Below are 12,366 nucleotides of genomic sequence, written 5' to 3'. Positions count from 1 at the left end.
TCTTTTCCAATGAGTCAACTCTTCACATGAGGTGGCCAAAGTACTGGAGTTTCAGCTTCAGCATCATTCCTTCCAAAGAACACCCAGGGCTGATCTCCTTCAACAAAGACTTTAAAAATCATCCACATTCAAAAATTTAAAAAAAAAAAAAAAACTTTAAAAAATAAATAAAATAGAGAAAGAAATGGTAGAAAGCCCTGACTCGGCAAGATGGCAATGCTACTCTTTCCGCATCACTGCCACAGCCCGGAAGTCCAGACCCTTAGCCCTCTTACGCCTGCACTTCCAACATTTTCCTAACTGCTCTCTCTCGGCCTGCAGGCTCAGCAAGGCCAGCCTGTCTTTCCACACCTCTCAGGGTAATTTTTCTAATACATAAATCTGATGTGGCCCCATCCCAAACCCTTCAGTGACTTCTCTACTGCCGACAGGGTCAAGATTAAGTTCCAGACCATGGCACTGAGTACCCCCTGCCCAATCCTTTGCTTATTCCTCCAGCCTCTTCGCCTGAAATGTCATTAACTTCTTTGTGCCAGGCCTCACCTGGGGTCTAGGTATACAGTGATAAGCAAGACATGACACAGATGAACAAGACCCAGTTCATGCCTTTAAGAAGCTGAAAGTCATGCTGGGGAGATAGATACATGAGGGGATGCTGTAATCCAGACGGACAGGGAGACGGAAGTCCTGCCTGTCTGGGGTGTTTAGGGAATGCCTCTGGAGGAAGTGGGAGTGAGCCAGGTGAGGGGCAATGGAAAGAACATTCCATGCTAGAAAAAGCCTCAGAACACAGCTTGACAGCACTCTCCTGACAGAACTTCTCCACTAGCGGAAATGTCCTACATCCACGCTTTCCAATATGGCAGCACTAGCCGTGCGTGGCCGCTGAGCACTTGACATATGGCTAGTGCAACTGGGAAACTGCATTTTAAATTTTATTTATTTTTAAATTAATTTAAATTTAACTGGACACAAAGAGCTAATGGCGACCATGCTGCACGGCACAGTTCCAGAGCATTCAACTAAGGGTGATGTGAAATGAAGTTAGATGGGTAAGCCTTGAAACAGAAGTGGCACTGCAGTGAGGCCAGACTGTACGTGGCTTCCTATACTAATCAAGCTGCAGCGGTCCCCTCCCCCTGGTCTAGCTGTAAGCACCCCTTGAACCCACACAACCCACCCACATACCACCTCTCTCTGAAGACTTCCCTCCTACTTACTATTTCTGAAGTTTTGTCTTTTTCTAGGGAGGCATCACTGTGTATCGTCATACTTCTATGTTCTATATATGTTCTTCTAACAGTCCTCCACTAGACTTTGAGCACCTTCTCTTACTTTTCTAGTACATCCAGCCACTGGAACAATCCCAGCACACAGGAGATAATCAGTAAATGCCTGATAAACAAGCGAGTTATCAGGTGTTGGGGGGGGCAGGGGGAGCGGGGCATTCACCTCTTCTAACAAAGACGTGAGCCCCTAACGTGACCTTTCTTAGAATGCCAGCTCTGTCCAGGAGGGCACCAGCTCTCATGATCGCCCTGAGCACTTTACCCTTACCAACCATCAGCATGCCTCGTGGTGGCTCTATTTTCCCCAAATTCCTAGAACCCAGACGCCTGTACAAGGACGGTGATGAGCCAAATTTTAAAGGCGGCGTGGCCTAGCGATCAGGAGCCAGTCTTTGGAGTCAGTCCTAGGTCTGGAGACCAGCTGGGCAACCATAGCCCCTGAATGTCCTGAAATGAGTTACTGAGACTCAGTTTCTTTGAGTGTAAAGTAGGCATCATGTCTGCCTCTTACAACTGTGCAGATGACACTGACACTCTACACAGTCAGCTCTCTCTAAGCTCTCTCTAAGCAATAGCTACCATTCCTAAAGCCATGTGGAACCCTCACTTGGGTTCCCTGTGGCATGTGCAATTCCTGAGCCTCTCAATTGACTCTTCACGATGCTCCCCCAGATGCAAGGGATATAATCCAATCTCTGACTCACAACACAGTTGCCAAAAATCTCCTCAAGTTCCCAGGAGAAATTTTATTTTAATTCCCTCTAACTTTAAAAATTAAACAGTCTTCACAGCATTTTGGGGTGGCAGGGGTGAGGACGGAGACCGTGAAATCCAACAAGCCGCTTCGAAAAGGTTACAAACTGATTGGAGAAAGAAAAGGAGAAAGAAGCTGGAGGGGGTGGGGGGGATGGGGACAATCCCCTGAGTTTCTGCTATTATTGAATACCCCAACTCTCAAAGCAGCCCGGCAGCCCCCTCCTCCACGTGGGCTAAGCTCCGTTAATGAGAAAGCGGAGCTCTGCCTACATTACCACAATAATGATTTCCCCGTTGCATTTTTACATGCCTGCTGCTTTATCATAGCAGAAGTAGACATATATTTTCAATAAATCCCTTCTCTCTCCTTCCTCCTCCCCAACTCCAGCTCTCCCAGTAAATGTCGCTCCCTCCGCGCCCTCCCCCACCACAATCCCAACCCCGGAGCACAATGAGTTCCACTAATCAAAACAGAAAGAAAAAGAAAAATGGAAAAATCACAGCTGCTGAAAAACAGCATTCGCTACAAGTCAAAGCCCTCCACATTTTTTCTGCAGGCAGCGTTTACTTCTTCAAGGACACAGCACCCCTCCCCTATCAGAAATCTTACGTAGAGTTGCTCCAAGGGGAGGGAGGGGGGGTGGTGAAGAAATCTAATATTCACTCTTTCCTATTTTGACTAAGCCAGCACAGACAGAAATATAGATAAGGCCTTGAATAACTGATTTAACAAAATGTCACTTATTAAAAGAGATGGGGGGATGGGGCCACATTTGCATTTGAGAGCTCAGTTAAACCATCCCACTAAAGCCTGCCAGGCCAGAAAGGCAAGGGGGAAGCAAACATTTCTCTGGTCTGGTCTCCTTCAGGGGCTGCAAGAGCTGACCCTGGTGGCATAGAGGCCGGGATTTCTCCCTCCACCAAGAACTGATGGGGAGAGAACCAGAGAGGCAAAACCGAAGCAACAAAGCAGCTGGAAGCATTTACAGTGTACTGTATTAACCAGCGCCAGGCTCTGCGCTAGGCGCTGGGGGTGCAGAATTGAGTGGTGACCCAGTTCTGGCCTCCCCAGGGCAGTCTAGAAGGAGTGAAAGACACGCCCAGTGGTCAAGATGACAACAGTCCTGCAAGCCAAGGGCTGCAGGGGCCCAAGGGTATGCCCCCCTCCCCAACCCCCGCAGCCCACCCCACAGTTTGGCCCAGGACCAGGCACATGGAGCCCTCAAGAAAGACTTCAGGAATGAGGAGCTGCACTGTGAAATTGTCTGAATTCCATGCTGGTCTTTAGAGACCAGCTCAGACCCTTCAAAAGGAAAGAGGCCACCAAATGTCCTTACCTACCCTGGCTCCCCTTGAAAACCCCTCAGCTCACGTGTGTTCCCCCAATTAAAACACAGAAGTGGACACGTCCCAGCACTTGAAAATCAGCTCATTATGGGTAGCCTTCAGTTGAATTTTAAGGGAGTTGGGTATCTCCCATTGTGATGACAACAGAGGGAACTCAAACGACCCTCCTACTAAAACTCCTTGGGTATTGACTCCATTATTTTTTTCTTTTCCTTTTTTAAAAAGCTTTCAAAGAAGTGGGACTGGAGGTGGTTTCCCAAAGATGAGGACTGGCTCTCAGGGCAGCCTCTGTTAAGACAAAGAAACCCTAGGGGCCCTCAGGAAGCCTCCCCAGGTAGCAACCTGTTCTGGGCCCAGTTGTTCAAAGGCAGAGCCTGCAGACTGAAGGCCAAGATCTATTATAGAAATGACCACGGAGGGGCCCCATAGAGGGGCCAGGCTGAAAGTAGGAGGTCGATGAAGAATAGCCACTAGATCTGTTAAAGTCAAGTTTTTTGGCTTTCATCACGAAGCAGACTTAAAGCTATGTGCTACAGCACGAGCCAGACGATTGAATTTTTTGAAAAATGTAATGCCCAAAACATGCTTAAGTCATCTGAATATTTCCAGCTAAGGTCCTTGGAGTTCTAACCCCCAAATTCCCAGAGGATCTTCTTGGCTTCCAGGATCCTTAGCATTTATTCTGTACCACACCTCTTATTGAATACTATATAGCATTATCTGTTTGAGGGTACACAAAATTTGGAGGCCATTCAAATTCTGGCATTAAACTAGAGCTTTGGATGCTGGCTGGACATGTGACTCTGGGTTAATCACTTATTTATATTTTTTTCAATTCCACTTCTTTAGCCTCACTTTCCTCAGCTGTAAAATTAAAGTAAAAGCTACCTCCTATGGTTGCTGCAAGACAGTTAAAAATAAGACATGCCTAAGAGGCTCTGGACCTGTAACATGATAGGTAAACACTAGTTATTACAATGACGTCATCCATTTCCTCTCTCTCTCTGATTTCTCGTTGATTATTTTCCCTCTCTATGAAACCAAACTGATATCGGTTCTACTGATCTCTCATAACTGACAACTCGTGTTTATTTTACAAATACAGGAAGAAGTCCCCTTATCCACAGGTGTGCAAAATCTCACTAACTTCTGAATCTAGGAGATGGGTACAGTGGAGTTCATTATACTAGTCTGTCTGCTTTTGTGTGCGTTGAAGTGTTTTCATAGTAAAAATTAATTCTAAAATATATAAATAAAGCCTCAACCTCTGAGGCAGAGGCCAGGGGTCTGATTAGTAAGAAGCACCAGTTACTTTTTAAAACTAGAAATGACTTTCCAGCATACACAGTAAGACTGAGTGCTAAGGACTGTTTTCAGGTAGACTCAGCTTTATGGAACAGTCCTCATTTGCAAAACAAATTCAGAAGGTGAATGAATCACTGCTAAGACCACTGGACCACTGCTGGCGTTCTTCCCTGGGTTCAAGGTTCCCCTGTACCAAATTCACAAAACAAGTTCATTTGGCCCTTTGAGTGGGCAGGTCTCAAATTCTATATATGGAATCAGACCGTGAACCTATAAAGACTGGCATTTCACAGCCAGCCCTGCTGATGCCAGCTTTCCGGCAGTAAGAGCAGTTTCACTGAAAGAAATCACAGAGGACTTGAAAACCCCAAACAGAAAGCGGCTCCCAGTAGGGAGCAAGAGTGAGAGTGGACACAGTGTACCGGGAGGGGGGGTTTCAGCAGAAGCTTCGGAGAACCGAGGGAAGTTGTTCATTAGTTGTCAGGTTTCACATCTAAAAAGAGATCCGGCTGAAGATCACTGCACCTCGCTGCCGCCCATGTGCCACACCGCTTACAGTTTACATCGCACTTTGCGTACATTATCTGATTCCATCCTCACAACTCTCACAGAAGAGGCGGCAGATGGTATCACCTTCTTCTTACAGATGCGGAGACAGACTCGGAGGCTGACTTGTCCAGAGCCACACGACGGGGCTGAACCCCCACCCAGATCTTCTGACCCTCTTCTCGCGCACTCACCTGCCAGACAGACCCCATCAATGGGGCCACCGGCGCAGTCTATGGCAAATTTTTGTTAAAGGCCACCTGAAGAAGAAACAACCCTTTCGCCTTTTATTTTTTATCCCTCCAAACGTATGACACCAGTGCCCACCAACTTTTGAATAGGGCTGCAAAGCTCAGATGTCTTTTCCCAATTATAGTTTTCAAATCAGTCTAACGCGAAGCTCAAATTACTTTAACTGAAGACTCTTTTCCCCAAGCGAAAGAATCCTGTCTTTCCTCTGTACTGCTCCGTAATGCAGTCAAATGTTCAGAAAAAAAACGCAGTACAATTTTCTGATGCAGTCTTAACCCTTGTCGTCTCTGGCTGGTGTCAAAGCCCGACCTCAAAGCCCCTGCCCAAGGGGAGTGGGACCTCAGCCTGGAGAGACAGAGCACATAGCTGCCCCAGCAGCTCCTCAGCTTTCCCTCACTGCCACCTTCACTCTTTCTGGATCTTCCCTCCAGGTCATCATGAAGGAAGTGTCCCTCCCTCCTCCCACCACGGCCAGATCTTCCCCACAGACTTTCTCAAGGACTTTTGCTCAGGCTGACCCCACCCATTGCTCAAGATCAATCCCTCCCTCTCCCTGATCTTTCCCATCATCACACACATAGACCAGCAGCACCTGCAAACCCTTCCCTCTACATGCACATCCTGCCAGCTCCCCCTCCATTTCTCTGCCCCTCTTTCACAGTCAAACTTTGCCCCAAAGTTGTCTACACATGCTATTCCGGGGTTCTTCACCTCCTATTCCCCTCCCGACCTCCTCCAATTTTGCTCCCACCTAATCCATTGCTCCACTCAAACTGTTCTTTGCAAAGTCGCCAGTGGCTTCCATTTTGCCAAATCTAGTGGTGACGTTTCTGGCCTTAAATTCATGAAACATTTAACACACTTCTGGCCCAAACACACACACACACACACACACACACAGCCTTTTCTTATCTCTCAATAGACTCTTTAGAGCACCTCATCCAGTCTCCTGGATTTAAATACCACCCTTTGGCTGATGGTTCACACATTTTGATCTCCTGCCTGGCCATTCCTCTGGGGCTGGATGCTGTAACAGACTGCAAGCTTAACATCTCCATCTTGAATCTAACAGGCATCTCACACTTGGCAGTGCCCAAAGTGAAATCGCTTTAGTCTCCTCCCTGGGACTCTCCCTTGCTCCCATCTCAGCAAAGAGTACCACCTGTGTATATGCAGCCACCCCCATCAGAAACTTCCTCTTTGGATTCCTCCTCCTCACCCTCCACCAGATCCATCAGCAAACCCTGCCCATTCTACCTTTAATGTGTGTCTCACACCCACCTGCTCCCCTGCATTCAACTCCTGTCACCTCCCCAACTTGGCCTGCTCCAAGTGCCTTTTACTGTGCTCCCTAATTTCACTCCTACCCTCTCGACCAATACCATCCCCTTTAAACATAAGTTAGGGGATGTCACTTCCCATCACAAACTTTCAGTGACTTCCCACTGCCCTTCAATGAAACTCAAACCTTTCCAAGGCCTGGAATTCTGCAAGATCATTTCAAACGCCCTCTCCCCCTCCCTCTTACCCACCTTGTCTCTTCTTAGCCCCACCCCCACCCCGCACCAAGTTCTTCCACATAGACTTCCTTGCTCTGCCTGATGCTCCCTGTCTTCCTCCACTCCCAATCCCCAGAGAGGCTTTTTGAGGCTACTTTAAGTAAGTCCAGGTCACTGCCCTCTGTGGTTTCATCTGAGCATTTATGGCATTTTGCAAGATATATTTCTTTACATGTCTGCCTCCCCTCTGGACTGTAGAATAAATGGTAGGGTAGGGGATGCGTAGAGAAAGATGATAATGTCTCTTTTAATTATCAGTATATACCCAGAGCAGTAACACAGTGCTTAGGAAATAGTAGGTGCTCAATAAGGAGCTGCCAAATGTACGCATGAATAAACCAGATCCGGTTACAGCATGAAAATAACTGTTAACCTCCAGCCATTTAAGCACATAGGTTCTTTTTCCCCTTCCTCTCTATCAAAAAAAAATTGTTTTAAGTGTTACTAAACCAGTAGCTCAGTACATACCACTCATCCCCAGCTTGTCTTCCATGAGGAAAAAGCAAAAATCGTCTTTCTTCAGTAAACTCAAATTTACCAGAAGTCCCTACAAGCAGCTGCTGTGAGAACTTAAACATTTTTAGACAAAATTCCAGAAGTTTTTTGTTGTGTATTTTCTTTAACCCAGAGGAAAAGTTTATTAAGAGAGCCATGGAATCAAACTTACATAACCAGGACTATATTATTCTTTAATATGCCACAGCACCCTAGCTGAAAAACACGCCAGTATCTCCAGTTGCTCTAGTCTCCCCTCCCCACAAAAGAAATCATCTAAGTTTTAGTCTCCCCTTTATTTCATTGGTTCCTCTCTGATGTGCAAATTCAGACGTATTATTAATCCATGAGATTCCAGCTGATTCTCCTCCCTAAATCACAGTTTCATGAGGTCAGAAATAAAATGAGCTGAATTCAACTGTTTTTAGAGCAGGACAGTCAACACCCGTCTCTACTGTCTGAGGTCTGAACCACTTGTCTGGATCCTTACTTCTCATGTCAATACTCAAGGTCAATAAAAACATCAAGAGCTTTCCCCCCAAAAGTGCCTGTGGTAAAATATACGTTATTGCAGAAGGGACAGTAATACAATATCATTATTATGAACCTTATCACAAATACATGACCAAATCCCAATAACCCACTTGTGAATTCTCCACAGAAAGTGGGTAAAGCCACACTGGGTGTTCTGGTCTCCCACTCCTCCCAGGACTACCTCCCACTGCTGCCTGGGAATAACAGCTCAATTAACCTTAGATTTGACCAGGCATAATTAGGCAGGTGAACCAGTTGGCTGGAGGGGAAAACTTCCAAGATGAACTGAAATTATTTTTGGTGTCTGGGATTATATGCCCCACTCTTTATTAGCACATATAATTGGGAAATGCACTCCCCCCACCCCCCGCACCACCCCCAGCACTTTTTTCCCCCTAAGACAAAAGTATTTCCTTGCATTTGACAGTCAAGATTATCAGGCCACTCAAGAGTCCTTGTTGGAATGCCAAGGTATAAATCCACTCTCTCCAGGAGAATACAAAAAGAGAAGTTAATCAACGCCCAAGTCCATGAGGCAATCTGGCCGTTGGCCCAGGAAGAGACGGACTGTGGAGATCTCTTGAGACCTCTCTCCACAAGACCGAGTCACAGAATTTCAGAGACGGATGCAACTCTCGGATCAAACCATGCATTTTTAAGATAAAAATTCTAAAGCTCAGAAATGGTTAGATGCTGATAACCTCCCCACTTTTCTTTCCAGTGACGCTGTCCTCCTCGCCTAAGAATCAAATTACCTTAAAAGTTCTTGTCATTTTACAGATACTGTAAACTGAGCCAATGGCTGAACACAAGACAATTTTACCATTTCCTGATTAATCAGCTTTATAGACAATTCTCATGCTTCTCACAAAAAAAAACAATGCTTCTGATTCTTAGGACCAAGCCACCCATCAGAGCAGGAGAAAAAGAATTTTAAGTAAGTCTTGTTTCTGTGACCACATATTTTATTATATAAGCAGCAAAGAACACTACAGACTATCGCCTCTTTTACAATGAAAGCTCCTACCTCAACAAAAACCACAGGCCCAAGTGGGTTAAAAGAGGCAAAACTGAGTACTTTCCACACAGTTCATAGAACAACTGTTTTCACAGCAAGCTCACATAAACGCTATGTGATATTAACACATGCCTGCTATGTGGAAGCCTGCTTACCAAGCTGTGAAAAGACCCATGCTTACTATGGAACCCGCAAAATTAATCTTCTCAGTGCTCATAAAGCAGAAGGGAAACGCTTTTTTTTGAGATGTCAAGCAGGCTTCTTAATTCTTTGGCGAAAATGGACATGCCTAAAAGGGCGGAGCCCAAAGAGGTGTGTCACTGCCTGTATCAATTCCTATAAATCAAATCCTGACAATATTTTTAAAAGAATGAATTATGATTCATGGGCCTTCAAACCTTTATTACCACAAGAACATTCTCAGAAGAGGGAAAAAAAGCTCCTGTGACTTGATTAATGGCCAAAGCAAGACAATAAAATAAATCTCATAAATTAAAAAAAAAAACCTGAATGACTGCTCTTGGCTTCAAGGGTAGACATGTAAATAATTCCCCTTCCCTGGGATAAACACACATAAAGATTTTGTTTACCTTCCCAGCATATACATCAACCAGACTCAGATTTTCAGCAGGGGAAAAATAATAGCTAATTTGTTTAACGAATGCCTAGTTAGGAACACTTGATAAGTGGCAATAATATTTAATTCCCAGCTAACTCAACTCTCAAGCTGCCAAATATCAAATTCTCAATCTGGAAATCTGATGACAGGAAGGAAAGAAAAAAAAACAACTCTCCATCAGTAACATGTACAGAGCTCATTTTTTTAAAACAGATTTTTTTTTTCCCCTGCTAGTATTGAGCTTGTCTACAGAACTGCAGAAAGCTTAACCAACTTTAGTTAACCACATTGCTTACTGTTTACTCCCTGACTCTTCTAAACATGTCTTGGTTTGAATCCCTGATGCTAAAATTATCCTGACCAAGTTAAAATTCCTAGCATATTTATGGTGGTGATCATTTCATAATGTACAAAAATACTGAATTGCTGTGTTATTCAACTAAAACTAATACAATGCTGCAAGTCAATTATACTTCAGTTAAAGGAAAATAAGGAATAAATAAACCTCCCAGCATAATAAAGGTACGTGACAGCCAAAGACCTACAACTCATCTGCAGAAACCAGTAGGCTGAGGACCAGGAAAAGAGGCACAGAGAAGCAAAGAGGGCAGGTTAACTAGCTAAGCGCTGACTACTCCTCCTTGTTATCCTTCCACTGAGCACCAAAACCACATTTTCCATCACTAGACTGCTTTCCTGAGACAGTAAGTGATGCAGGAGGTTGGTACCAGTTGGGACAATGTAAAACTCCTTTCTTAAAGCTCTGCTCCATGGCCTGCTAAAAAGTGCAAACAGCCGGCATTTTTTAAAGAACTCTTCAGCCATCCCTGGATCCGTCATTCCTAAGCATCACTTCCATGCACTTCACGAGACAGCCGGGGCCATGCTGTTAGCAACCCGCTTCACCACGTTCACTTGCCAAAGCCGCGTCTAGCGTGGGGAAGAGTTTCCACAAAGCTGGCTCTAACGGGCCAGTCGAAGGCACACGGAGGAACCAGAAGTCATTTTCTTTTAACCTAAGGATGGCAGGCGCACATGCTCCAGCCCAGTGCCGGCCAGAGGCTGCCCGCCAGGTGCTCTTGGCCTCTGCCAGTGAATGGGTGGTTTTGTGCTGTTTTTTAAATATCTATTTCTTTAGACCACCAGCAGTAACTTCCCAGCCTCCCCGAACTGAAGTTGGGGAGTGAAGGGATAGGTTTACTCCCTTATACATTTCTCCCATCTGGGTGGCCACTTTAACTTCTGGGGAGTACCCATGCCCCGAAGAGCCCACAGGAGCGTATACATACACATATGCATCATGTCAAAACCCCCAAAAAGCACATCCCTAGAGTCCTGCGGTTTCTTGGCTGGAAGAATGAAGGCCTTATAACAGCACAACCTTCAATTGCAAGCTTCACCACCACCATCACCCTTTAAGCTGGGGCTGCCAATTACAGCGCCCACCTCACCCCTCCCCCTTTGCTGGGATGCTGTGCAGCGCAGAGAGGGGAGAGGGAAGAAGGGAAGCAGAGAAGGCCCTGCGAACATACTGAAAGTAAAAAAGTGGGGGGAGACGTCTCCTAATCCATCCCCCCACTTTTTCCTTCCCCTCCCCTGTCTTCTCACGGAGCATCCCCCAACTAATTTTTTTTTTTTTAATGTAACTTAACAAGCTTCTTGCCTACCTTGGCTGTTTCTGCAACAAGTGCATAGGCAATCCGACAAGAAGACCAGTCTTCGCCTGGGGGGTGAGATGAGGGGCGAGCAGAGCTGATGGAGTAATTTCAATATTAATTTATGTCAGAGCCGCCTTCTCGAAGCGCTACTCACTTACAGTACTGCTCTTAGCCTGTAAACAAATATCGCTCCGCCAGGAAACATACTCCCCAGATGCAAGCCCCTCTCCCCAACAGGGAACCTGGCCCTTCGCCCCCCCACCCCACCCCCCGCCACCCAACAGCGTGCTTCCCCACCCCGGGTAGGAAGCGCTGGGTTTCCAAAGCACCAACCCAGCAGCTCCGCCACCACCCCAGCAAGAAACTTACTCGGTCCGTCTACGCCTCCACCCTCCCTTCAGGAAATCTACTCTCCATATGCATTCAGCCTCCCCGCAGGAAATCTGCTCCCCCCTCCCCCCTTCTGTATACATGCACCCCTCCCTCTCCTCCTCCCCACGCGCCCTCCCCGGCCAGAAACTTACTAGCGAGCAAGCGTGCAGGCTCTCCCGATCCTGGAAACTTACTCCCAGATATAGCGCCCGCCAGCCCCCTTTCCCGGCCCTGCTCCCCTTCCTGCCCTCCGCCGCAAGCAACTCCAAACTCTCTGCATCCAGCCACTCTCCCTCCCCGGTGGAAATTTGCAGCGCGGGGCCGCGCGCGTGCATCCACCCTCCCCTTCAGGAAACTTACTCCCCATCTGCATGCACCGCCTCTCAGCCATCGCTTAGAGGGAAGGGGGTGTGCTAGGGAGACAGAAATACATATGTATCTCTCGCCCCTCCCCCGGCCGCAGCCCACTCGGGGCCGAGCCGCGGTAACCTGGCCTTACCTTTTGCATTGCTCCCCACCCTCGCCCCCTCCCTTAACCCTCCTTCTCCGCTCCCCGGCGCCCCCCTTTTTTCACCCATTACCCACCCCTACGCAACCGTTCCCAAGCTCCTCTCGG

At 46.7% G+C, this 12,366-nt stretch overlaps 1 protein-coding gene across 1 annotated transcript in view; it reads right to left on the bottom strand.

Annotated features, from left to right (window-relative positions):
• Nucleotides 1-12,100, bottom strand: part of TRERF1 (transcriptional regulating factor 1) — a 209,874-nt gene extending 197,774 nt beyond the window's left edge. Inside the window, exons 1-2 of the mRNA XM_010863244.1 lie at nucleotides 11,903-12,100; nucleotides 11,388-11,472 (exon numbers count right to left, since the gene is read on the bottom strand). The gene's annotated coding sequence lies outside the window, so the exon portion shown is untranslated. The remainder of the gene's footprint in view (nucleotides 1-11,387; nucleotides 11,473-11,902) is intronic.
• Nucleotides 12,101-12,366: the final 266 nt, after the last annotated feature.

This window comes from Bison bison, unplaced genomic scaffold (genome assembly GCF_000754665.1).
Source record: "Bison bison bison isolate TAMUID 2011002044 unplaced genomic scaffold, Bison_UMD1.0 scf7180017864487, whole genome shotgun sequence".
NCBI classification, from domain to species: domain Eukaryota; kingdom Metazoa; phylum Chordata; class Mammalia; order Artiodactyla; family Bovidae; genus Bison; species Bison bison.
This window is presented reverse-complemented; position numbering and strand designations above follow the sequence as displayed.